This window comes from Lissotriton helveticus, chromosome 1_2 (assembly GCF_964261635.1).
Source record: "Lissotriton helveticus chromosome 1_2, aLisHel1.1, whole genome shotgun sequence".
NCBI classification, from domain to species: Eukaryota; Metazoa; Chordata; class Amphibia; order Caudata; family Salamandridae; genus Lissotriton; species Lissotriton helveticus.
This window is the reverse complement of record NC_136058.1, coordinates 250,376,199-250,392,309: the sequence shown is the minus strand read 5'-3', so window position 1 is coordinate 250,392,309 and position 16,111 is coordinate 250,376,199. Positions and strand designations below refer to the sequence as shown.

General features: G+C 42.8%; 1 pseudogene across 1 annotated transcript in view; it reads right to left on the bottom strand.

Annotated features, from left to right (window-relative positions):
- LOC144800450 (vitamin D3 hydroxylase-associated protein-like) overlaps nt 1-16,111 on the bottom strand; it is a 370,773-nt pseudogene that overhangs the window by 219,553 nt on the left and 135,109 nt on the right. Inside the window, exon 7 of the transcript XR_013604355.1 lies at nt 11,479-11,603. The product of XR_013604355.1 is annotated as a vitamin D3 hydroxylase-associated protein-like (transcript). The remainder of the gene's footprint in view (nt 1-11,478; nt 11,604-16,111) is intronic.

The following is a 16,111-nucleotide window of genomic DNA, read 5'->3' as shown; positions in this document are numbered from 1 at the left end:
AAACCAAGGTGCAAACAAACACATACCCAGGAAACACGCAAGGGCAAAAGTTAGAAACCTGCAAAAGCCCCCATAACGAAATCACTGGGAAAGCAACCAAGGAAGAACTGAGGGTAGAAAATAAAAAACCCCGAAAACAAAAAAGGAAAGGAAGAAATAAGACGGCCAACATAAAAACCTTCTTTAACAGGACAACTAAGACTCCAGAAAAAGAAAAAGAAGTGGTAGTTGTAACAGAAAGTCCGCCCATGACCTCAAAAAGATCTCCGCTCAAGGAGATATCAAAGACGACAAAAAGGGAGAACCCCACCCAACTAATCTCAAAGGGGGGACCGACGGCAGACGGAAGCAAGGGACCCACCCTGAAACATGAATTTACAGCAGCCCTCAACACGAACAACGGGGCAGTGCAGGGGGAGGACTATACAGTAGCCAAGACACACGATTGCCCAGGGATAGAAACGGGCACAGAAGACATAAAAAAAACGGAGGTTGGGCAGGCGGAAGCAAACAGAGGCATAATACTGTTCATTCCCGAATACAAGTCAAGAGGCAGAGGGGACACTCTCAACCGAGGTAACATCTTATACCTACTATCAACGTTCAGCAGCATGTCGGACATTAGTACAAAAGATCTAGTGGCAGTGGAATTCACCCACTACAACCAACTGTCAGATCTGGAGATTACTAAAACAACATGGGCAAGGAACGAAACCGCAACGAGAATAATGGAATTAGAAGTACACTTTCTATCCTGGGGAATTCGCCTAAAAAAACTGGAAAAAACTGGGTACCCTGAACCACTACGCCAGGCATATAATGAGCAACAAAGCCAAAATCCGACAAACAAACAATCACAAGCAAAAACTAAAAGTGTCTTAAAGGGGGCCAGAAGCCTTTCAGTTCCCAGGATGTCCCCCGAGACCAACAGGCAAACAAACCGGCCACTTGGCCATGATGATTGGAACTGGATAGCAAGGACCATCAACACAAGGGCCCCTAGGCTCTGACAAAACACTCAACAAAAATACGCAACACAACAACAGCTAAGAATATGTTCCTGGAACATAAATGGCCTAAGGAACAAAAGAGAAGACCTCGAGCTCTTTGATTACCTCCAAAAATTTGATATTATAGCATTTCAGGAGACCTGGCTAGACCAACCATACCAAATTCAGGGCTTCACCTCACATTACCTCCCAGCAACAAGAAATGCCAAATATGGCCACTTAAAAGGCGGACTGGCAGTATACACTGCCGTTAAGAGGTTCAACGACCCCATCCACATAAACGCGATACAGACAGGGAACAGTTGCACACTCACCATAGAACTATAAGTGAGGGGAAAAGACCAAATCCAAAAGTTAAGATTTATGAATGTATACCTACATCCCCAGGAGAAAAAAGCTGGAATGAACCTCTTGACGGAAGAAATCTCAAAAACACTGGCAGAAGCAGAAACCCCCAACCTTATAGTAACAGGGGACTTTAATATGTTCCTGGGAGGGTCTCAAACTAGGGATACATGTCTGGAGGACCAATTCCGAGCATGGAACATACCACAACAAGCAATAAGCAAATGGGATAAACAAAATCGGCTGACAAGGACCAGTGTAAAGGACCTAGAACACCACAACCTGGCAGCGCTAAATGGTCGCTTCACAAACGACATCCCCCCCGACAGCCACCTTTCATAACTCATCCGTCAGCTCTATTCTAGACTACACATTCTCATCTCTTCAACTATTTGGGAACATCACGGACTTCCGAATAGGCACAATGTCTGTCAGTGATCATCAGCCGCAAGAATTTAGCCTTAACTTCCAGGGGGCCGCGACAACCTCACCAGCAATAAATTTAGGTTGCTCGCTGACGATGGCACAGAAAAGAATAAAATGCAACACGGCAAACCTGGAATGTTTCACAACGGACGCAAGAAGCCGTTGGGAAAAGATCATCACAAACCAGCCCGATCAGTTAAGCGCCTGGGAGCAATTCACGAGCAGCCTCGGACAGGCACACACCAGGAAACCAAAGAGCCACATAAACCAGGAACATAGAAACAGCAACATACAGACAAAGCTGTCGGAATCAACCGGAAACCGCTACAAGACCACAAAGCAAAACACCAAGATTAAGCACCTGAAAAGAAACATCAACAAACTACTGCGGAAACTACATCGAGAAGGACCTAACACCACAATACAAAAGGAACTGCAAAAATTAAAACAGAGTAAAAAAAGAATAATATGGCACGAAAAAAGGGAAGCAGAGGATGAGTTATGGGCCAGACTTCTCCATGATGAAAAAGGAATCAACACGAGCGGAAGATTCTGGAAGACAGTCAACAAACTCCAGTATTCTAGAAGCACTAGCATTGACTCCTACTTAACTGAGGATGCCTGGTCCAACTACCTTCAGGCCCATTTCAACACAGCAAAAGAGACGGCAACAATCAGCCGACCAGAGAAGGGCAGCAAAACTCGAGCTGGGCCTCCAAAACAGGTCATTACTTCATTAAACCCTACCGAAAAACTAATTATAAGCAGGATCGTTAAAGGAAAAGCGGAGGGAGCGCCAGGCCCCAACAGGATACTGCCAATTCTCTACAAACAAAACCCGGAATACTGGGCTACGGCCTTACTACCTCTTTACAAACAGGTAATAGACACCACAACAATCCCAGCGTCGTGGAGAGGCTCGATATTAGCACCAATTCACAAAAAAGGCGACGTAAAGGACCCCAAAAATTACAGACTTATAGCCTTAATTGATAACGAGGCCAAATACTATGTCGGTCTTCTACTAGAAGAGCTCACGGAATGGTCGGAAGCAAATGCAGTAATTCCCATTACCCAGACAGGATTCCGAAAAGAACTGGGCACATCAACAAACATTCTGGCCCTCTCACTCCTCATCGACGCCTCGAAGACAGCCAATCTGCCCTTGTACTTATGTTTTATTGACTTCGCTGCAGCGTTTGACAACATCAACAGGAATTTACTATGGTCAAAGCTGGAAGACAGGAACATTCCATCGGGGCTACTAACCCAGCTGATCTTATTACATACGGGTACTTGGGTCCAAGTCAAGTTAGGAACAGGAGACCTCCTATCAAGGAAAATACAAACCACAAAAGGCCTAAAACAAGGGTGCGTGCTGGCGCCAACATTATTTAACATCTTTATGTCTGACCTTGCACAGCAGCTGGATGAAAGCAACTCTCATGCTCCAAGCATAGGTGGCTTTACTCTCTCAAATTTAATGTACGCTGATGACATTGTCCTAATTAGTAGAACACCGATAGGGCTACAACATCTAATCAGCACAACCTTTAAATATGCAACAGAGAACAGCCTAAGTATCAACCTCACAAAGACCAAAACAATGAGGATAAATGCCAAAAGATCATCTGTAGGGCACTGCTGGCACATGGGAGGGCACACACTTGAAAAAGCGGAGGGATACAAGTACCTCGGCGTAATTGTGGACAGCAAGGGCTCATTTCAACAGCAAAAGGAAGCAATCAAACGGAGGGGTATTAGCATAGCGATAGCACTAAGGGGCCTAAAAACGAAAGCAGCTGGCCGAAGCTTCACTCCCCTACTTCAAGTACTTCAGGCAAAATTGACACCCGCCATAACATATGGAAGCGAATGCCTACGAGGGAGAGACGCTCAGCAATTGAATAGCACAATAGTGAAGGCGATCAGAATGATATTCAGTCTGCCCACTTACACCTCGCCGGCACAAATAAGGCTGGAATTTGGCCTAAGAAATCAAACCCTGGAGCGAATGGGTGCCTATGCTAAAAGATGGCACAAAATTCAGAGAGGAGAAGCTGCTAGTCTCAACTTCTACCTATGGAAAGAGATAGAAAGAAAGAGCAACAACGCGGCCGCAAAATATTTAAACCAATCAATAAACACCTTGTGCCTACAAGAAGCCTGGAAGTGCAGCGGGTCCCATAACATCTTCAAACAGCTAGATAACAAATCTGTCAGAGCTATCTCATTTACAGAGGACAAAGCAAGCCTAGCCAATCGCGCACACGGCTGGATGGTCATTAAAAGCTATACAAGCAGCCTCAACCAAAGCTACCTAGGAGCTGGGTTCACTAGGAGCATCAAGGAGAAGTTCTTGCATCTACGGCTGGGCCTACTCCCATCACAAAAACACCTCCCTCCATGGAAAAGGCCCAAAGCAATAATCAACTGCAGAATATGCGGGAACGCAAAAGAAGACATTCAACATCTAATTTGCACCTGCAAAGGCCTGGTCACAGAGCGCAGGCTACACTTAAAAGTGCCCTTTAATAAACTGGGCATAAGAACATGCCGGCAAGCGGTCATGGCTTGCTTCGATGGAAAACACATCCAATTAGCATGCCATTTTGTTAAATTTCTAGAGAAAGTAGAAAAGAAACAGGAAAGCCAGACGGCAGACACCAGCTGCAGTAAAAATCAAGAAGCAAATTAAAGGGGCACTGAACAGTGAGCCAAGTTGCACGCTACAACGATGCTTAAAACCCAGGGGCAATGCCTTTTACACTGTCATTGCAGGAATTCAAGGGACCAATGCTACCGTAAAGGTTACACGGTGTGAAAGCAGTATACATTTTAGTAGCAAGGACTTTCTACCGCACGAAACTATTGTCATCGTGTACTCGCTTTCTCCAAGGGACTCACGGATTTTAACTCACGTTTTGTGGAAAATTTGTATAAATTTCTGTAGCAATGACTATTAACATCATGAACATCGTCATTTTTATACTTTTTATAATTTTATTTTTCCCATGTATTAATATTTGCAATGGTTTTAATTAACTGAGCAATAAAGATTACTTACTTACCATCTTATCTGCCTCGCTTTGTATCTGGCACAGGGCTCACAATTTACTAAAAATCAATGACTAAACACTTAGAGGCACATATATGGCACATTGTCACTATCAGACTAGTACAGATAGTGACACTGTGCCATATGAGTGCCTTTAAGTGTACGGCTGAAGAGCTCAACCGGTCAATTTGGAAGACACATAACAAAGTATCTGGATGACCTCATTATACATGACTGACTGAAATCCTTCAGGACACTTCATCAAGAATACAGGCTCCCACCCACACAAAAATGGCAGTATTTTCAAATATTGCATATGCTGTCCGAGATCCTGGGCCACTCTACTGCCCCTCAAGAGAAATCCACCATAGTATATTACATTTTAGGAGTAAGCAATTCTGTTTGGGTACTTCAATTGACCTGTGTCAGTGGTGGGACAGACTACAGACTTAATTTCAGGAGGGCATTTTGAAGACTTATAACAAAGGACTTAACGGAATTCTGTGTGAAATATAGCTATTTCAAGATTTTTCACAGATGGAATTGGTCACTTGTAAAACAGCTACAAGCTAAATTTGGCACTGATTCTAAGATTTGGAGATGTGGGGAACAAAATAGAGACATATGGGCCTATTAGCATGGCGGGCGGATCGCCATCGCCCTACCGGCGGTGGCGATCCGCCCGCCAAAACACCCCGCCACATTAGCAGGGCAGGGATATTGCTGTGGACGGAAAGACCGTCTGCCACTTTTCAGCTGGCAGGCAATCGTCACGATTGCCTGCCGGGTGGAAAAGGCCCATAACATGGCGGCAGTGTCTTGCAGGCACCACCATCCATATTATGATGTGTGCAGTGGAATGCCTTTCAATGGCAGAGACTCCGCCATGGAAAGCCATGCGTAGATTACTTTGGGGTCCCGCTGCTGGCCCCCTGGGAGGGCTTCACTTGGGGGTACTCATGGTACCCCCCTACATTAGCATTCACGGGTGGCAGGCACCGCACGGTGCCTGTCACATTGTGCATGCTAATGCACAACATGCATTTTCAACATTGTGGCGGGTGCTGCTTACAGCACCGACCACCACAATGTTGTATATACCCTGGCGGTCGCATCCTAATGGGCACAGTGAGACCAACGCATCTCTGGCGCTCAGTCCCGTTTACCGTTATTGTGGCGGGTACGGGATTAAATTAAAACTGATTTCTCAGTACACGTACCTTTGATGGATAGGATGGTGCTTCTCCATAACACCTTGCCCTTTCCAGGTCTTTTACAGATGGAGAGCCAGTGATTCTCTCCAGCTATGGGTGTGGCTGAGGTTAGGACTGGAGGACTGATAATGTTCCCCGCCTTGCAACCTAGCTAAAAACATGCACAAAATAGCTTCTTTTGAAAAACTGATTTATGAACTCAAAGACACACTCACACAATTTTAAGGGATCAGAGGACATTTCTCTATTGAGTATTGGTCTCTGCTCAATACTCTATAACATACTGCTACACTAATAGAACTTCATTCTCTCGTCGATTTGCTGTCATTATACTAGCATATTCAATTCCTAAAATACAACCTCATTGAGTATAGCAACCATGATATTTGAAGCATTACCTGGTTATTTAATGACACTGAATATTTTTCTCAGCTTTTAACGGCATCTCCTCCAACAAAATCAAGGGCCGTATGTATCATAGTTCCGTTTTGCAAATTCTAAATAGCGATTTTTAAGGAATCGCTATTTAGAAATCGCAAAATGGTATGTATGTAGGAAATCGCTTCTTTTTAGCGATTCCTTAACATTCCTAAATTGCGATTAGCAAATTGCTAATCGCAAATTTCCCATTCATTTCTATGGGCCAGGAGGCCCATAGGAATGAAGGGGAAATTTGCGATTAGCAATTTGCTAATCGCAATTTAGGAATATTTTCAAGGGTGCAGGGGTGTCTCAAGAACACCCTGCTGCACCCCTGAAAATGACATGTGGTGGCATATGGCGCACATACATGCCCTAAGGGCATGTATGAGCGTCATATGGCACCTTTGGTTTTTAAAAAAATTGCTTTTGTAAAAGAATTCGCAACTTACCACCAACTAATTTGCTAAATGGTATGTATGAAACATTTTTGCTGCAAAATAAGTAAATCGCAAAAATTGCCATTCCTTATTTTGCGATTGCACTTAAGGAATCGCAAATTTTGCGATTCCTTAAATGCAATGTATCAAAGAAAAAATTATTCAAAAATGCCCATAAGGATTCGCAAATTACCACCAACTTCTAGTTGGTGGTAAGTTGCGAATTCTTTTACAAAAGAAATTTTTTTTAAAACCAAAGGTGCCATATGACGCTCATACATGGCCTTAGGGCATGTATGAACGCCATATGCCACCACATGTCATTTTCAGGGGTGCAGCAGGGTGTTCTTGAGACACCCCTGCACCCTTGAAAATATTCCTAAATTGCGATTAGCAAATTGCTAATCGCAAATTTCCCCTTCATTCCTATGGGCCTCCTGGCCCATAGAAATGAATCGGAAATTTGCGATTAGCAATTTGCTAATCGCAATTTAGGAAGGTTAAAGAATCGCTAAAAAGAAGCGATTTCCTACATACATGCCATTTTACGATTTCTAAATAGCGATTCCTTAAAAATCGCTATTTAGATTTCGCAAAACGGAACTATGATCAGTATTTTCTTTCTTGCCTTAGCCATTTGGTCCTGTCTCTGGTCTCTTTATTGGGTGTAGTTGGCAGTTCGGCTTTGTTAATTCCTCCTAGATAGTCACACACAATGGAAGATTAGGCGTGACTAGATAAGCCATCAGTGGCAGGATGGAAGGGAGGAGCTGGGCCCAGCCTCACTTCTACCTGAATAGGCTGCGACCTGTCTCCACACAATGGGCTGCATACACCCTGTAGTTAGTCTGTAGCTAGAGCAGGGAAGGCAAGGCATCTACGAATTTTAAAGGCATGTCTCCAGAAGCTTCTCTCCACTTCAAAGGCACAGCTGTCTATAAAAGAAGGACCTCAGACACCACCATGTCAGTCCAATTCTAGACCTGTCGATACTCTGCCAGGAAGGATTACTGTGCTCCCACAAGGACTGTCTTTTTTTATTTGAATAGCTTTATTCGACAGATAAGTCATAAAAGCACAATACATACTAACATACAGTCTAAAAACATAAATAATCCAGACCTAAAAACATTTTAAGAAAGTATTAAACATACAATAACTGTCGAATAAAAATGATAAATAACAATATCTTAAAATTCCATAAAAGCTAATTCAATAAAATACAACATTAGGCATTCACATTTCATAATTCCAGTTAATTATTAATCATTCGGGGTGACACTTAATCAACAACAATACAAGGGGCCTGTAACAATGCCCTAGATCGAATACACCAGGTCCAACCCAAAAACTTGGCCATAGCTATTGACAATAATAGCGATGGATCTGTTGAAAGAACTCTTAACGCCTCCTCGTGCCTTCTGAAACCTAACAACTTGCAAATAGGTATAATCCACTTTGCACGAGGTTTCTTATATAATGGACAAAAAAACAACAGGTGGCTAATCGTCTCTCGCCTGTCTTCACACCCTGGACAACCAGTCTCAGCGAGCCCTGCCCATTTGCTGGTAAATTCCCAGACTGGCAGGGTACCAACCCTCAGCTGAAAATACAGCTTCCTATCAAGTGGTTTCTCAATGGCATCCCAGTACTGCTCTAGGGCCGGCGTTGACTTAAATACTAGAAACCGGCCAGTTAGATGCTTTACTGAGCCACCAGAACAATGGTGTCAAGGACTGTCACTCTACATGACTGCTGCTCCACAGGAACTACTGCCATTGTGTGCTGACCTGCTGCCTGCTGCCCTCTTTCCTGGGGAAGAAGGACTGGACTCCATTGTGAACCCAGCACCCCAGAGTGACTCATAGGGCTAGCCTGCTAGCCTCCTGATCTGAGCCTCAGGGGCACAACATGTTCCCTATTAGCTCCTGGACCTGTCTTCAGTGAGTTCCTGAACCTCCAGAGGTGCCCCCACTGTTCCTGAACCCTTGCTGTGGTTCTTGTGCTCCTAAGTTCAAGCTGCTGGACTCTCTGTGACAGCCAATTGGCCTCTTTGCACTGGATCCAATGCCGCTCGCACGTAAAGTCAGTGTGAACATCTGCAAGCCTGTCTCTTCACACAGCAGCATTGTCAGCCCCTGGGAAACTTCCAACAAGAAGCTCCAGCCTGCCCCTCCACGGCCCCTGACATGTTCTTCTCACCTCTGTAACTGCCACACTTCATGCTCTCCTTGTTGCTGGCAATCCTCTTCAATGCAAACAGGACTTTTAGTACAAAACTTGAGAAAGTAAACCTTCAGCGGAACTAATCTGGGACTTTATGCGACCCATGCTCCATCGCAGTTGGCCTGGACTTTTGACTCTGACCCAGTCTAGCACAACCAGATAGCCACGGATGGTGCTCTCTGTTTCAAGGTGCTATTTTACAGTTTAATCTTTAAAATAAATACCTCCGGTTTTATTTGTGTTGAATTTGTTTTACTGTTTAGAGTGTTGCACATATCCTTTAAACACTGCCTCTTAGTTAAGCATGACTGCTCTGTGCCTGGCTACCAAGGTCTTGAGCAAAGGTTAATTTGGGGTTTGCTTGTGCCTTACCCTGATTAGGATTGTGGTTGTTGCTTAACGAGGACTCACACCCCCAGTCAACCAGTAACATAATTTCTAACATCATTATGGGCCCGATGATGAGTTTGACGTTCCAGTGGCGGCACGCCAAAACTGCGTGAGAACTGACTGCCGTATCATGACCTTTATTGTCATTGGCAGGTGATTCTTTGGTGTTTCTATGGCAGTGCCCATAAAATAGGCACTGCAAAGGGAACATCAAAGGAGACAGTCTGCATACAATCAAAATTTGCAGGCTAATAAATCATAAATACACTATTGTGACATTGAAGCTTGAAGTTTGATAAGGAAATCCAATACAGGCATGAATAACAATGTCCTGAGGATGATCCCTTCATCTTAACACAGGGATCAAAACGTCATCGACACCATATACACGTTGGGGCAGATTTATGTCGGTCTTGCGCCATGTTTACGCCGCCGTTGCGTCACGCAACAGCGGCGTAAATGTGGCGCATCCCTGCGACCCATTTACAACGTGACGCATCTAGGCAGATGCGTCACATTGTAAAGCCCTGCGCCACCTGTGGGCATTCCGGCGCAGGGTGGGCGTTGCGGGGCAGGTGCGCCTCGCAAAAGTGCTTGCGTGAAATCTACAAGATTTCACGCAGGCACTTTTAGGCCAATGCTGCGTCAAAATCCTGCGCCTGCTTGAAACGGGCGTAAGGCTTGACGCAGCATTGGACAGATAGGGCCCCCCAGAGCATTGCTGGAGCTGCGTCATGCTTGCGACGCAACTCCAGCAATGCGCCGCCTTTACGGCACAGATGCGTCACGCATCTGGGCGTTTTTGCCCCATGGTGCGCCGCATTGTAAATGCGGCGCACCATGGGTGGCGGAGCTGCGGCGCACAATAACTGGCGCATCCCTGGGGATGCGCCAGTTATTGTAAATCTGCCCCTATATGTTTTTGACTACACCATATGCAATGTCACAATAGTGTATTTACGATTTATTAGCCTGCAAAATTTGATTGTATGCAGACTGTCTCCCCTTGCCTGACAACCCCCTCCTTTTTTATGTATGTCACACCTATCTATATGTGGTAGTAGGACACAGGCTGTGTCCCACTTGATATTGTATAGAAAAGCTGACTACACAAATAAATGATTTATTAAATCCTGTCCGGCTGGACAGAGAATATAGAATTCATTTAATCTATATTTATTTTTCATACATATCCCCCTTTGTCTAGGGACCACTGTTTCTGGAAATGGCATTGTTCTGAAGTCACTGGCTCATTATGGCATATGCTACATGAATGCATTCATGTAACATCATGTCATATGTTGAATGAATGCCTTCCTAGATCACAATTTTGGGGTGCATTTTGGACTTTAAATAAAAACGTGTACCTATCACTGAAAACATTTCTACACAATGATAATCTCTAAAACAAATAAAAGTACTTCTCACTTATCGATTCTTAATTCTAAATTGCTATATTTCCTTATTTCTGCAGCTGTTAAAACTATTACCTCTAATTAGAAACAGGCTAATAATTTATCTGTACATACAATGTGGTCCTGAATTATTTGTCACAGGAACGGCTTTGAAATATCTTTATTCAAGGTACCCTATATTTCTCAGGTATTGTTCTAGAAACCTTGGGATTATTATATTTCAAATAATGGTAGCATTTAAAAAAAGTTCTAATTCAAGTTGTAGATTCTTGCATATTATGTATGTACTACTTGTTAACATATGTTATTCCTTATACGTGTGCCTGCTAATATTGTAATTAGCCCACAAATCTCTTTTTGAAGTTAAATAATTTTATGCTTCAACAAATATTATTATTTTGGTATATATTTTTTGTATGTCTTATAATAAATACATATTAAATAAGCCTTACGACTTCTCATATTGAGCACAAAATGAAGAGAATGATCCTCTTTGTATAGTGTCCTGCGTGCATGGACTTTAAGGTGCCTTACCTCCTCATTGAAGGGGACTGGAGGCACATTGTGATCCATACGGAAAAGGTCCTCACATAGCAGAGCTCTCATACACAGTGCTAGGCTGTCCATATCCCTGGCCAATGGCCCAAGTGATGCTGGCACTAAAATTAATGAAAATTACATTACTTATCATGATCAATAAAATGGCTGTATATAAGTGAAACAGACACCTTGGCAATAATAGCTCTATATTGTCCCACAAGTAGATTCAAGGCTCACTTCCTGACCAACACCTGCTGACCATTCTTTACAAATGAGTTGTCCGGAAGGGAAACCCATGGTTTCTAGTGCTAAGGTATATTGGGATCCCATTCCTTCTGCCAAGGATATCGCTGTTTAATCTTCCCCGCATTTGTAGTCACACTGTAGCCAAGCCTGGCTGTACCACAAATAGGAATGTGCGAAATTCACATAATTTGCTTTTGGGTAATGATCGAGATTTCTGCAAAATGACACGAAATTACAAAGACTGGGCGGAGTTCTGCTACTTGGAACTCCTTGAAGTGCAAAAAAATCTCTGCAGCGCTACACTGAGCTCCGCAAGCAGAGGAGTGCATCAGATAAATGCCTTTCGCAGTGATTTTCAGTGCTGGGTGCTTGTCCGCACCGTGCAATCATCGCAAATGGCACCATGCACATCGCCAGCGGGCTATGCTTCCTTTCTGCTGCTCGAGTAGAATTTTACTCCAGCGGCAGCTTTCTCAGCGAGCATATGCGACCACTCGCAATGAGAAATCTGACCGCCTGCATTGAGAAATCTCGCCTGGAGGTTGATTTTCCACGCTACAGAGTGGTGTAATTCAGAAAATGTACATAATAGGTGAATGTGAAATTCCACAAATTACACAAATTATGTTAGCTTCATCTAAATGTCATCCAGGCCTAACCATAATCTAAAGATTACTTTTCCTTAACCTGGATGATAGAATGAAATCCTACTTTAAGAGTCAGCATTATATGGTTCTACAAAGCCCCTGATGGCCATGACTATCTGTACCATAATCTAAAGACTTATTTTTCTTTCCCCAGAAGTAAATACTACTTTTGGAGGTAGCATTTTGGAATTCCAAAAGATGCCCTGATGGGGATACCTTCCTGTACCACAATTTAATGTTCATATATCAGACTTTAGGATGCACCAGTATGGACTAGTACAAATTGTATATCACTTTTCATTTGTTCCTTAAAGATGAGTTAACAGAGATTTGTATCATATTGCATTGTCATGTAAACTAAGCACTTGATTACATTTTTCTGTCATTCCTTATTCATCATTACATTATGGTCAGTTATTCATATCAGCCAGTGCATGTTTTTTACATATTCCAAAGTATGATTTATTGAACGAGTAAGGCACTCTTAGGGAAATTTATGTAGGTAGGTCTAGCAGAATGTAGAGTAGTGAAACCTTGTAGGCCTTACCAAAATATTAGATGCCCCACTTCCTAGATAATTTTCTCTTTGATGACTGTGGTCAACATTGACCTATGATGATCAGCCAGTGTATCTGATATGTACAGATGTTACCTACTTTCTTTAATGTTCTTGTTGCTCAGGACTCGCTACTACAGATCACTGATTAAGTGGCATCCAGGGAGAACCAAATGTTTTTCTACAATTGTGCTACCAAAATATCACATAGAAAATAATGAGGGCCACAATATTGAGAAAGTCTGTGCATATAAGCAAAAGTAAATATAAATTTACTATTCCTATCTCCAAAGCACACAACATTCTGGAGTTGATATTAAGGTGTAATTACATCACAATGATTATTAAGTGGCTCACATGTCACCTCATAATAGATGTTTGTATTCCCAATGATTTATTGTATCATAAAATACAACTTTTAAATTTAGAAACACATTTTTTGCAGCAGCAGTGCAAATAACAAAAGAGAAGTGAGGCTGGCATGGGTGCCATAACGTCTGCTACTGTTTCCCCCTCCCCCCAAAGCAGCTTCAGCATGGATACAGGTATTGTTATGGTGAAAAATGCCACTGGAGAGCCAAACAATATTGACAGCAAGAATAAATAAAACACTAGGAGCAGCCAAAGCAGTGGATAAGAACAGGGGGCTGTAAATCTTCTAAATTAAGGAGGCACATCTCAGGTATCATCCTTATCCTTATGAATCTTGCATATCTCTATGAGTTCATTAATCAAGGTATTTGAACATCACCAGCCACAGGTTTGGATATATGCAAATACTGCTCAAGTACATCTCCAACTGGGAAGCAAATGCACTCGTCAAACTAACATTGCATACTGCTGCAACAACATCTATCACTCTATGAGGAAGAATATCTTTAACATGAATTTATGTTTTTTTTAGTTATTTACAGTAATTCCTATAGCACTTCTACACCAGCAGGTATTAGAGCACTTTACATAGAACTATAACTACATATTCATATCAAAGTGACATGAAGGTTTACCAAACAGTACAAGGTAAAAGAGAGCAGTAAGAGGGGGAGATGTGCAAGAAAAACATGGTGAGCACTGAACTTATGCGACTCAAAGAGTATCCACCAGTAAGTTACAGGACAGGGAGATATTTATGTTTTGAGCAAGGTCTCTTGATTAAGTGAGAGTCTTGATTCAGGAGAGTGGCAAACAGGTGGGTTTTGAGTTTTCTTCTGATTGAGAGGATATCTTAATGCTTAATATGAGCAGTCGGTTGCTGGTGGGAGCTTTGGGCACTTATTTTTCTGAATTAGACATTTACTGAGAGAAAGAAAGGGAAAATCACACAAAACAGAAAGACTGAGGAAGAGAAACACGGAAAGAATATCACAAAGGGAGTTTCCATTATCTCCTTATGTTTGCATTGTTTGCCCTAAGTTGGCAGGGTATGCCAAGTGGTGGGTCCCTTGGTCACTTTGCCACTGGATTCAGGCTAGCCTGGCTGATGAGGGGTGTTACCCTGAAACCGGTCCCAGGATGCTTGCTTCCAGTCCAGGGAAGACCCGGCTTGGCAATTGGGCTGGACTGTTCCCATGAAGAACAGGGTCAAGACTGATTTGCATATGGCTGTGTCTGAACTGGGGTAGCGAAGCAATCTAAAGAGCAATGATGGATTCAACCCATATCTGTGACTGGGGGGAGTGTGCTGATGAGGGGTGCTACCCCGAAACTAGTCACAGTATGCTTGTTTCTGGTCCAAGGAAAACCTGGCCTGGCAGTTCGGTCTGAACTGATCCGATGAGGATTATGGGTGGGCGTAGTTGGTGGAGCACCACTACACGGAACTCTGTGGAATTGATCCAACACTCCGTGAGATCTGTTCCTCAACTCCATTCCGTCTCACCACAATTAATAAAATAGAAACCTCACATACCCTGAAGAACATAACAAATAACTATTATTACATGCTAAAATGCATAAAATCAGTAACCCTGTGCTTAAAACTACGCTTTTTGCAATTATTTTGCAATTTTTGCACAGTACAGACAAGTACACAGTGTCATCAGCTACTACGCCCAGGCTTAAAAATCAGATCACAAAAGTAAAAATAAAGGTACAGCAAGCAGTGAGAGAGGTGATGATTTTGATGTCCTCACTAACCTAGGGAGTGAACAAAGCAAATTCCTTAAACACAAAGAGCACATCCTGCTGAACAATTGGTGGTGGTCTCATCCTTCTAGGACCACCCAAAGCACAGTTATGGGCAAAAAATAGAATCCCAACCAAAGGCCCTGCAAAGCATTATGGGACAATATTCTAGGGTGCCGGGAATATTATAGTATCCAATATCAAAACATTCCTCAAGGGGCAGGCTCTCGGCTCAGCTGAGAGCTAATACTATAACATTTACTAAACTATAGAATCCCACCCCATAATACTTTGCTGGGCCTTTGATTGGCATTGTATTTTTGCCCATAACTTTGCTTGGGATGGTCCTAGGAGGATGGGACCACCACAATCATTGAGCATGATATGCTCTTTGTGTTCAAGGCACCTGCTTGGTCATCCCCCTAGGTTAGGGGGGGCCCCAAAATCATCACCTCTCTCATTGACTAATAGTTTTCAAAGCACACTTTTGTGAATTGGTTACATGCTTTGTAGCATGTAAAGGTAAACATTTTTATCAATAGAATGTGGTTGCAGTAGCCGATTCCAGAATTTTTGTATGAATTCCGTTGTCGTGTATTAATAAGTTTTAAACAGAAATCTCACATACCTTTACTAAAGAAAATACATCTTCGCATGCTAAAACACATACAGCGATTTCACCAACATGAAAATATACCAAACAGTGCCTTTAGTCAAACAATAAATAATTCTGGGGCATATTATCTAAGAATTGCGATAAATACGTTTATCGCTCAAAATCCTATCGCCGTCTATCGCCGATTTACATCGGCCTTTTAGCGGCGTATTATCAATGCTCAGCTAACAGGCGATGTCCAAACCGGCGATAGACGGTGATAGTGAACATTAGCGCGTGAAAACAAGCGATGTTTTCACACGCTAATGTTCACCTTGTGAATATGGGGGGTAGATTCAGCATTGCAATCCACCCCCCCATGCAAAGTATGGGTAAGTCACAAAAATAGCAGGCGTTGGGAAACCTGCGATAAACGAGTTTATCGCAGGTTTTTGTCTC